Raw genomic sequence first — 13061 nt, forward strand, 5'->3', positions numbered from 1 at the left:
ACACTTTTATCTTTGAAGTATGATGATTAGAGTGTTTTACTTTATGAATATCACCCATTTTTGTTAGAGTTTTCGAGATTCATCAAGTTTTATCACATAATCACAACATAAGCCAAGAAAATCACACATAACATGCATAAATACATACATCTACTCATAAACACTTGTATTCTCCCCCCAAAAACATGTAAAAACCGAAAACAAGGGGGTATGAACTCACAATGGGTTGATGATCTCGGTTTTGAAGAAGAAAATGGAAAGATCTCGGCCTTTAGCAAGCTTTCTTGAGTGGATTTCGAACTTAAGAAGTTCTAGGAAGCAAAATCACGAAAACATGTGTTGATAAAGAGTGATTTAGCTAAAAAATGAACTAAACCAACTTAAGTTTACAAGATCTTACCAAGGATTGATGATTTTGGTGGAGAATCCTCTTGAAAGCACTCTAGATCTTCGAAAAATTAGAGGAGGAAGGAGGTTTTCTAGAAAGAGTTTCTTAAGAGATTTTTGAAAGAAATGAGGTGGTGAGGAGAGTGGTTTGGCCGAGAGGAAGAAAAGAGAGAAAGAGAGGAAAGAGGTTAGATGTGATGGAAGCCTTGATGCATGAGATTTGTGTTTACTTGGAGGATATTTAGCATGGAAGACCACCATGCAATCTTGAGGTGGCACCATAAGATCTTTTCTCTTTTTTTTCACATGGGCCAAGAATGGGCCAAATAGAGTGAAGAAAAAATGATTTTGGGTTCAAATCCTTGTCTTTGATCGAATTTCATAGACCCAATAATATTTTTCGGCCCATTGGGCCCTTAGGATGGTTCACGGCCCAATGAAAGTCCATTAGGTGGTTTAAGGTTCATTAGGGTAAATGGAATCATTTATGGCCCAACAAGGCCCATTAGAGGTAAACTAATCCATTTTAGGCCCAAATGGCCCAAAATGTTAGGTTTTTATGAATGTGGGTCCATTTAGAGCCCAATTAGGGTTTCTAGGCCCAAAATAGTCGAATTGAATGATTATTGGTCCATTAGGCCCAATAGGAAAATCCTAGTCCATAATGAACTTGAACTGGGATTTTTAGGGTTTCAACCCTTAGTTGAACATAAGAGATATATTTGAATAAGCATTGAGTGATATTCACTTAGAGTACATGCTTTATAATAGTTGAATGATTACATGAGAATAGAATTTCCTAGCTAAAATGCTAGTTGTGACAGCGGTCGTCTCCACGTCCTCCTCTCTCACTCTAACCTGATGATACCTAGACCTCAGATCTATCTTTGAGAACCAAGATGCACCCTGCAACTGATCGAAGAGGTCATCAATCCGCGGAAGGGGATAAAAGTTCTCCACTGTTAACTTATTCAACTCCCGATAATCAATGCACATCCGGTGTGAACCATCCTTCTTCTTGACAAACAATATCGGTGCTCACATCGAAGAATTGCTCGATCTGATGAACTACTTGTCTAGCAGTTCCTGCAGCTGAGATGAAAACTCCTGCATCTCAAGTGGTGTCAAGCGGTACGACACCTTGGCAATCGGGGATGCACCTGGCACAAGGTCAATCCTGAACTCGACCTGCCTCTCGGGAGGCACACCGAGCAACTCCTCCGGAAATACATTTGCAAACTCCCTGACAACCGGGACCTCTAAAATTGAAATCTGATCCCCAACACGTGTATCCACCACATAAGCCAAGTAGCCCGCATACCCATGCTGGATATACCAATGAGCCCTGGCCGCTAAACAGAACCCTGAACTCATCCTGGTGTCTTCTCCATAGATAACCAGATCTCCCCCACTTAGGGTTCGAACTACCACTTGCTGGACCTCAAAATAAATCATAGCACCAAACCGGCATTGCCAATACGTACCCACAATCATGCTAACATCCCCCATGAGAATAGGGATCAGATCGATCGGATAAGGCACCCCGAAGATCTCCAATACACAACACTGATACACTGATGACGTAGAAACCCCATGTTTGTTGGCGATAGAAAATTGCAACGGACACTCTAACTCCCCAATAGGCATATCAAACTCTCTACTGAACGAACGAGATACGAATAACCGACTCGCACCTGAGTCAAACAACACAAGAGCAGGCAAAGAGTTCACTAGGAATGTACCTAACAGAGACACATATATAAGCATAACACAAAACATAATCAACAAGATAATGGATAGAAACATACCAGTCACAACTGTTAGATAAGGTGTCTAAGTCCGTAACTATATTTGGTATGTACTTGACCCGACCCGGCATGGTCCATTTGGGTTGCACTTCACCGAAACAATTTGTATGGATAATCTTTTGAGGGTAGTATATTTATGATTTATTAATATATTATTAGTTATAATATAATAATATGAAATCATATTATTTAATTAGTATTGATCAAGAATTAATTTAGAATTAATTTAGTGATCAAAAGGAACTAATTAAATATGGACTCTTATATATATATAGAATGGGTCAAGTTCATTTAGGATGGGCTAAGCTTGCATGGATAGTTTATGGAGTTTTTTACCCATGGATCCTATGGAAATGAAAGGTCATGAGTATTAGGGTTTACATGGATGTAACCCTAATCCTCCATACTATATAAAGAGGTCTTTGGCACATGAAATGGCACTAGTGTGTGTGAGATCAAAGGTGGGCCGATTTCTCTAGTGCATACTATTCTCTCAAGCTTTCCAAGTTGATTTGGTGATTTGTGATTCCACTTGAGGCATCCATATTTATGGTGATAGGCTCTCAAGACTCCAAGCAATCAACCACAAGAAAAGGTATGTTTTTCTACTAATGTTTTATATTACAAGTACCCCATAACATGCTAGTTAGGTTGAGAACCTTGGAAAATCAAATTTGCATGTATAATAGAGAAAACATAGATCCAAGGTTTCTAGGGTTGCATGTACACCATAGGAGTGTTAGAATGCTCAAAACCCTTCAGTGTTATCAGAGACAGGCTTGTTTTCATTATACTTGATGCAAAATGCTTGAAAAAGTCGAAAAATTGTTCACTGTTCAGTGAACTCGCATAGTCCATGGGGGGACTCGACGAGTCCATGTGTTAATTCATCCTACTCGTCGAGTAGGTTCTTGCACTCGACGAGTAGGAGGCCCTGTGTGCAGATTTTCGAGTTTTGCTGCTGGAAATGGACTAGAATCATTACCCTAAACTATTTTGGACTTATAAAACCTGTTTTTGATGTGGTAATGATTATGCTAATTGTAAGTCCCTAATCTGCTTGTGTATCAATCAGATCCAATTGATGGTGCGGAATCCCAATCAATTGGATGATGTCTGACCAAATAGAAGAGAAGGAGAAGAAGATGATGATGAATCTTGAATGTATTGATTAGAATGAAGTTCCCTTACACAAGATTCACACACTTACACACATATACTCCTTTCTCTCTCTTTTGGCCGTACACTCATTTTCTGTTCATCAATCCCTCCTCAACCACCTAACACCTATATATATACTTGGGGAATATTGGCCATAAATGGGTTTACGGCCGTAAACACCCATTGGGCCGTAAAGAGGGTTTACGGCCGTAAACACCCACCTGGCCGTAAACCTGACCGTAAACTCATAAAATATTACATAAAAATACAATTGCTCAGAAAAGCAAAGTATAAACCATAATTTTGACCCAACAATCTCCCCCTTGGTTTATAGCTTTCTTTTCTTAATTGACCCAACAAGCTCCCCCTAAAAAGTAGCTGGCTTTTCTTATCAATCTTCATTGAGAGCTTAGCTTCAGCATTAATCTTCTAATTCTTCACAACTTCAAGATGAACTTGATGAATCTTCAATGAATGACTTCATCTTGAGCAGTTGGGCTTTTCTTCATAATTTGACATTGAACGCACATTGGGCGAAGAGGCTTCTTCTACTGATTCTTGAAAGATAGCGCTTTCAGTTTGAGAATCTTCAGAGAGAACATCAGAGAGAACAAATCTTCTGGATCACTTCAGCAGGTACAAGAATATCAGCAAATTGATTGAGGAGGCTTCAATGCAATCTGTCACATAATCTTCAAGTACAGCTTCACCTTGCTACTGGGGTTGAAGGATTGAATGTTGAAAGAATAATCTTCATTTCTTGCTCCTTCGAATGAGAATTCTTCGATGCTCACGGATGAAGCTTTGGCTTAGAAATTCTCTGATACAGTCTCCATGAGTCTCGTCTACATCTGAATTCACTTTTCAAGACAAAACAAAACTAAAAGAAAACTTAGCACACAATGTTTTTTTTTTTGGATTTTTCATATTTTCTGAAAAAGAAATAAAACAGAAATAACACTAATTTTTTGGATTTTTAATTTTCTGATTTTTGTTTGGTTTTTAAAATTTTTAATTCTCCCCTAATATTTAAACTAGAAGAAACTATGAACAAATTTAACAAAAATAAAAATGATATCTAACTTTAAGAGTGATTTGGGATCAAAGTTTTTAAACAGTCTTTATCTGTTTATCAGTACCTCTCCCTTCATGAATAGATCTGGTCAATCGCCGATATTGTGGTCCACTTAAACACGAGAGATTGTGACAAAATTAGGACATACTATAAGTGACAAGACAATGTGATCCTAAGATCCTAGATAATATTCCTTAAGGACCATTCAGCTGACGACGACCAAAGATATTGTTGTCCACCTAAATTGAGCAGCGAGATCTACAGACAACCTAGTGATTGTTCAATTTTAAATGTACTAGAACATGTTTCCCGCTTCCTGATATACCCCAATAATCAAGAACTTCCAAAGTACTCCTTACTTTAGGTGAGCAGACAATTATTATGAGAGAAGTCAGATTTAGAGTGCATATGCTATACACCCAGGTTGGATCTCTTCCAATCTCGCAGAGGGTGAAACATATGACTAACCAGATTTAGAGGGATTGAGAAGTAGAATGGTGCATATGCTGTGTACCAGGTCGGATGTATTTCAATCACGCAAAGGAGACAACATATGACTAACAGACAGGAAGAATTGCATAGATAGAAGATGCAGAGAAATAGAATTGCATATGTTGCAGTCCAGGTCGGATGTATTTTAATCACGCAGAGGAGGCAACATATGACTAACAGAAAGAAAGCAAGAAAATAATTTCCTACATACCTACTTTATCGGAATTCCCCAGTCGCCCCATCAATACCGGAATTAAGGACATAGTCCGTACATCGAGGAAGAGTTAAACCACAGTTCTAGATACGGATTACTTTAATGTGACCGATGGATTATCATGTATATCGCCCTACTCAACCTATCTGAGCATCGTATTGTCAGGCTAAATGGATCTATCTAGGTCAAGATTTTTCAAGTCTCTAGATTCCTTAAGTTCATTAATGCCTAGTCAAGTCCATTTTAATCTTTCGTGCCTACCAGCATATCGAACACAGAGCCTAGACAATTTAGATTCAGTCCCTTACACATATTCAGATTGCCTGTTATCACACGATTATATCACTTCCCAAAACATCTCCCTCAAGCACATTTCATTAACACCATATATATATTTTTTTAACTTTTCTAATTTTTGTTTTGTTTTTATTTCTCCCCCTAAATTTGTGCATAGGAGAGAAACGAAAGTAAATGCGCAAATTTAAACTATCCTAAAACAAAAATTAGTCTTTAAAGCAAATCAACTTAAGAAAAACTCAGGAGTATAGAGAAGAAAACTCAAACCGTAAGTCACCGATTGGATTTGCATCCAGAAGGTCTGAGAACAGCACGCGTAATCTCATAACAGATCCAAAAATTCTTCACATTGTTAAGCACTAACCCCATGTGAGATCCCTTCTTTTCTTCCTTTCCCGCAAAGGACACATACTCCCAAACAAAGTTATGAATGGTGTACAGTTGAGAGATGTCCCCTATCATGTGCCTGGAACAGCCACTACCAACAAACCGAAGTCTGATGATATGCCTCCATAGCTGCTCCGACACAGAGCGGGATTAGTTGGTCTTTGGAACCCAGTCCATTTTGAAACTGGGTTAACTCAACATGATCCGATGCAGAAGCATCACAAGATGTATCATCAATTTTAACATCAGAAACAATAGAGTTTTTATTCGAAACAGAAACAGCAAGTTCAGACACAATTTTATTATCAGAAACATATCCTTCAGCTTTGTGCTTTGACTGATCTAAGGATTGATCTGCAGGGGAAGTAGAAACGTTAGTACTTTCAACATTAATAAATCCTCCTGAAACAAAACCAGATGGCTTGCCATAAACGATGAATGGTTCGTTGGCAATCTCCTCTTTCGTCAAAGAGTGATACTGATATGTATGATTAAAAGGAGGAGGTACATTATCGTATCCTAAACCCTTTTGCTGGTTTCGTTTGAACTGCAGGCAATGGTCAATCATGTTGGCAACTACCTCGCTTGATACATCAAACCTTTTAAAATCAAAATTTACAGTTTCAAATTGCCCTTTTAATGTATCAAGCTCAGTAATTAACTCAGCATTCTGTCTCTTGATATAATCATAATTTTCACATTTGTTACTGTAGTCTTCCTGAAGTCTCCTAAAGTCCTTTATTTTTGTTTCTAACTGGGTCTTTAGGGGTTTCTATCCTTTCCTGAGTTGATAATCTTCATATCTCAGGTGCTCAACTTCTCTTTTTAATAAATCAATTTGTTCACGAAGAATTTTAATCGTATCTTCACAAGATGGAGTACATGAAACTTCATTGACCGGGATGTTTGCGGAACTCATTGTTTTTCCACACTTCAAAGCGTCAAGTTCTTCAATTACAGCAGCAAGACTAAGACGATTAAGATCTTTTGTCTTCTTGATGACATCCACGTTCATATCCCACGACTTTGGAAGTGCATTCAGCAGCTTTTTGTTTATCTCAGATTTAGTCAAGAAAATCCCAGCTATATTCATCTCAGTAGTAAGTGTAGTAAATAGCTGCAACTGAGCTTCCAGGGTTTCTCCAGGGATATAATCGAACATGTTGAAATTTTGTCTTAACATATCCTGACGATTCTCTTTCATGTCTTCATTTCCCTTGTTGACCTCAAAAGTCATTAAAAACACAACTAGAAGCCAAAATCAAACTTAAAAGTCAAATTTAAATTTAAAAATGCCCTTTGACTATAAACCTCAAAAGTCAACCTTAAAAGTCAAATTTAAAAAGTCAAACTCAAAAGTCAAACTTGAAAAGTCAAACTTAAAAGTCAAACCGAAAAGCTAAATTTGAAAATTTAAAAGTTAAACGAGAAAGTCAAAGTTTAAAGTCAAAGGTCAAACTTTAAAAGTCAAAGTCAAAATTTTAAGTATAAAATCAAAAATAGAAGTCAAAATTTAAAAACTAAATTTTTTGGTTGAAAATGGAACATAAAAATAAAAAGAAATTGATTTTGGGGTTAAAAGTGTAAAAATGCGAAATAAGGAACCGAACAGGACTGCTTTTGAATTAAATTTCGAAGCAATGAACCAAGAGACTTCCTAGACCAACTGGTAAGGCGCGATGGAGGGAAGAATGGGAGACCCGGGTTCGATCCCAGGCATCCTCAATTTCGCTTCCCCGTTTTTTAAATAAAGGCACGCCTGCGAGGACTCCTGCTGGCCGCGAACTTCGGACTCGCTGAACAAGGCTCGAACACGCTGCTGACCGCAAACTCTCGCACCGTAAGCTCACCGACGACCGCAAACTCCGAGGCCGTAAACTCCGAGGCCTCGGACCGTAAACCGTTTCCGGCCGTAAACTCCGACTCCGGCCGCAAACTCCTCGGAAACCCTAGCTGCTGGCCGTACACGCGCGCCACCCCCTCGCTGGTTACGACCAAAAACAACGATTTTTGCCCCTTTTTGCTCCAAAACTCGATCAAAAACTCGTTTTTATGAAAAACGCGAAGAACAAACCCCCCCTAATTTTCAGAGATCTATCCAAAAACGCAAAAATCTTTCGAAAATAAGATCAAATAAGCTCCAAATCTGACAAAATTGACTGATACAATCCAAGCTCTGATACCAATTGTAAGTCCCTAATCTGCTTGTGTATCAATCAGATCCAATTGATGGTGCGGAATCCCAATCAATTGGATGATGTCAGATGAAATAGAAGAGAAGGAGAAGATGAAGATGATGAATCTTGAATGTATTGATTAGAATGAAGTTCCCTTACACATGATTCACACACTTACACACATATACTCCTTTCTCTCTCTCTTGGCCGTACACACCTTTTCTGTTCATCAATCCCTCCTCAACCACCTAACACCTATATATATATATATATATATATATATATATATATATATATATATATATATATATATATATATATATATATATATATATATATATATATATATATATATATACTTGGGGAATATGGGCTATAAATGGGTTTACGGCCGTAAACACCCATTGGGCCGTAAACAGGGTTTACGGCCGTAAACCTGTTTACCCGTAAACACCCACCTGGCCGTAAACGTGACCGTAAACTCATAAAATATTACATAAAAATACAATTGCTCAGAAAATCAAAGTATAAACCATAATTTTGACCCAGTTGAACTTTAGGAATTCAGAGACTTGACAAATCTTGACCTAGTTAGATCCGTTTAGCCTGACAATACGACGCTTGGATAGGTTGAGCAGGGAGATATACATGGGAATCTACTGGTCACATTAAAAGAACTCGTATCTAGAACTGTGGATTAACTTTTCCTAGATGTTCGGATTTTGTCCTTAATTCCGGTGTTGATGGGGTGACTGGGGAATTCCGATAAGTTAGGTCTGTAGAAGATTATTCTCTTTCTTTCTGTGTGTTAGTCATATGTTGCCTCCTCCGCGGGATCGAGAGTACGACCTGGACTGTAACATATGCAACTCTATCTCTTTGCATCTTCTATCTATGCAATTCTTTCTATCTGTTAGCCATATACTGTCTCCTTTGCGTGACTTACAATCCGACCTGGTACACAGTATATGCACCATTCTTCTTCTCAATCCCTCTAAAACTTCAGTTAGTCATATGTTTCACCCTCTGCGCGATTGGAAGAGATCCGACCTGGGTGTACAGCATATGCATTCTAAATCTATCTTCTCTCTTAATAATTGTCTGCTCACCCGATGTAAGGAGTATTCTGGAAGTCCTTGATTACTGGAGCATATCAGGAAGCGGGAAACATGTTCTAGTACAATTAAAATTGAACACTTACAGATTGTCTGTAGATCTCGCTGCTCAATTTAGGTGGACAACAATATCCCTGGTCGTCGTCAGCTAAATGGTCCCTAGGAAATTTATCTAAGTACATAGGATCAAAAATGTCTTGTCTTTCTTAGCTTGTCCAAAGTTATCACAAATTTTTCGTGTTTAAGTGGATCACAATACCGACGATCGACCAGACATAGACATGAAGGTCGAGGTACCGACAAGTGGATTAAGGCTGTCTAACAACTTTGATCTCAATGTCACAAATTTATATTCAGTGTTTGTTGAGATAAATCTAGTCTTCTTTTATTTTTATTTTTATTTTTTATTTTTTACTTTTATTTTTATTTTTATTTTTATTTTTATGATTGTCAAAATTTAAATTTTTTAAATTCTTAAATTTTTGAAATTGTCTTTATTTTTATTTTATTTTTAATTTATGTTATTTTTAATTTTAATTTTCAAAATCCTCAAAAAGTTTTATTTTTGAAAAGTATTTGGGATTTGGACTGTGCATTATACTGTGTGGAAGACAGGTAAAATTGCATTGGGTATAAAAGGAGAGCTTACAGCCGGAAACCCTTCCACTCCTCATTTTTCTTCTTTCCGACCGTAAACCCTCTTACATTCTCTCTCCTCTCGAAAAAAATTTCTCGTTTTTTTGTGAAATCGTTCGGTTTATCTCAAAGGTATAGCAAAATCGACCATGGGAATGTGTTATGTTCATCAAATCGACGGATTTTGAGGCCTTAATCGAAGAAAAACCTCTTTCGGCGTTTACGGCCGGAGCTTACGGCCAATGAGCTTACGGCCGTAAACTCAGCCTCCGATCGTATATATGTGTTTTGACCATGAAATCGACGAATCTTAGGGTTTCAATCGTAGAAAAATGGATTTCAAGAGCTTACGGCCGTAAACTCCATTTACGACCATGAGCTTACGGCCATGGGTTTACGGCCGTAAACCCTTAGTTGACCGTAAACTCCCGTTTGGTCAAAATAAATTTTTTTTAAGGCCAAAATTAAATGGATTAATTAAGAAAACTTGAAACATTATTTGTTCAAATATTTTTGTTTTCTTACTTGGCTTGTTTAGTGCAGATCAAATGGCAAGTTTGAAGTTCGCTGACATGCACAACTTGGCTATCGTACTGGCTGATCCTCCTACTGTTCATGGAGAATTCAGGTCGATGATCCACAGGCTGAGGAATTGCTGCTTGGCGTCTGCTATTACTGTGAATCCCGTGGTTTATCAGAATATCATCAGGGAATTCTGGAGGACTGCCAAACTGAAGACAGATGATGACGGAGCAGTTACTGTGGAAGCTATTGTGAAAGGATGCAAGATTGCTATTACTGAACAATTCATCAGAGAAGCGTTGCTGATTGATGACCGATCTGACTTTCCTACTGAGATTGGGATTGAAGATGCCCAGAAGGTTCTTAAAAAGATGGGTTATGAAGGCATCTTTCCTCCCACTGTGAAAAAGCTTCTGCCACCATACTGGAGATTCTTGGCTCATGTATTTGTGAGCTGTATTTCTGGGAGAAGGTCTGGAGCTGACGAGATTTCTCTAAGGAACACTGGAGCCTTTGCTTCTCTTGCTGCCGGAATAGACTTCAATTTCTCGAAGTTTATTTTAGACGAGTTCGTGGTGAACATCAACGCAACAACCCGGGATACTTTCTTGATGTATCCTAGGTTCATCCAACTGTTCATGAATATTCAATTTTCGGAGATGATCAAGGAGGGAGATACCCTAGATATGAAGTCCTTAGGTCCCCATACTGTTGGGCTCATAAAGCAGAATCGAAGGGGAAAGGTCGTTTTCCAAGGACTGTATCCTCTTGTAAAGTTTGGAAAATTTGCTGAGCTAAACGAATCATCCGAGTCGCATGGATCTTCAGATAAGGTATCTTCTGATCCTACTTCTTTAGAGAGGGTGATTTCAGAAGATAATGTCATCACAGTGTCAGATCATGAAGAAAGAGAAGAGACAGTAACTCCAAATGCTCATGTGGCAAAGGAACATGATCTGACATCAGTTCCAGTTCAAAGTGATTATAATGAAGGGTCTTCAAAGAGTGGGACTGAGACTAATTTATACGAAGATCTTGATCTTTCTGGCTTTGGATAAGGATGAAATTCCACTGAATTTTGGAAGTAATGAAGATTTCTTGTCAAGTGAGAATCTCAACTCACTGCTTGACAATATCATTGATGTTGCTCATCCAGCAACGGAGATACGGGAAACTGAAGATATTCTTGAATCTACGCCTCCTACTACCAAACAAGTGGTTGAAACAACAACTCTTATGGTGACAGTGTCAGGGATTCCTCCCCTTGATTTTGTTTCTCCTACATCTGAGCCACTTGAGAGTGATCGCACAACAACACAGACCTCTCAACCTCCTCTAAAAAGAAGAAGACGTGACCCTAGACAGGGAATTTCTGTTTCTGGTGTACTTCAAGGCCTTTCAACACCAACGATAACCACTCCTGCCATTGTCTCATCAGAACCTTTCAGTGAAGGTCCTAGCACCAATTATGAAGCTGGTGGTTCTTCTATCCGTGCAGGATTTTCTCCTCCCAGGCCTGATCATGATGCTACTTCAGTGAGGCTGGCCATGCATTTGGCTGAAGAACAATTCTCAACGCCTCCCTCCCGTGGTAAAGGAATATCTTTTGGGGAAGGCAACTCTGGAGAAGAGAATCCTACTATTCTTGGACTACAGAAGGAGATCAATGTACTAAATCAGAAAAATATAGAGCTTGATATCCGGGTTACAGATCTTCAGACTGAAAACACCAAGCTCACCATTCAAGTTGCTGATCTTCTAGAAGATAAAGCTCTGAAGACTACGCAGATCACTGATCTTCAGACTCACTTTGGTCTGTTGACTGCCAGTTACTATGAGTTAAAGAAGAAGCTGGAAGAAGAATTTGGTGACAAATTTAAGTCGTCTGTCGATGAACCAAGGATCTATATTCCTAATCAAGCTGCTCCCATAGTTCCACCACCTGTAGGAACAACTCGAGTTGTAGATCTTTTTGATAAAGAACCAGCACAGGCTCTGAATGTTGTGGCCTTGAAACGTGCCAAACTGGCTAAATCTGATGAGAAGAGACAGCTGTTGTTTAAAAGGAGCTCTGATCAAAATGTTCTTGGGGATCAGCCTAACATCACTGTTATAGATCTTGGAGAGAATCGCTTTAGGGATGTATATGGTGATAGATCAGGGATCATCTCATGGGGATTTCACGACACTTTAAATATGTGGATCGTGAGACGAAAAAGTGGCAACACAAAATTATATAAAGATGCCCATGATTTTCATTCCTGGACCAGGATTGATCTTTCAGAGTTATCAAAGGCTCCTTTTGCGAATCCCTCTCAAAATCCCAAGGCTACACAATTCAAGCATTTCTTGGAATATCAAGTGCTTAAGGGTTTTCCTTCAATGAAGACTGCAGAGTCGATTATTAAAGTATACCCAAGTGTAATTGATCCTAAAACCAATCAACCTCTTCGATCTGTGATGTGGCCTGCTACCGATCAAGTAAAGCAGATTCCTATTCTTCAGAATCATCCAGATGGATCTTTAAATTCCATGCTTTACTGGGTGTTTGATGAAACTACAGCCTCTGCTGTCATAAAGCTTGAAAATGGATGCATTCGTCTATATGACAAAAGAGATTTACTTCAGTTTGGAAAATGGGATATTCATCAGCTGAGTCTGCATCAGATCAAGGTTGCTGAAGATATCTTTGAGCATGCTGCGAAGGAGTACACAGCTATGGTTGCCGAGATTATTGCTAAGAAGATGTGGAACGGAGCTATGGGGAAGTCAGGCATGCTGGTTATTGAT

This window comes from Lactuca virosa, chromosome 6, assembly GCF_052849685.1.
Source record: "Lactuca virosa cultivar CGN04683 chromosome 6, Lactuca_virosa_CGN04683_v6, whole genome shotgun sequence".
Lineage (NCBI taxonomy): Eukaryota > Viridiplantae > Streptophyta > Magnoliopsida > Asterales > Asteraceae > Lactuca > Lactuca virosa.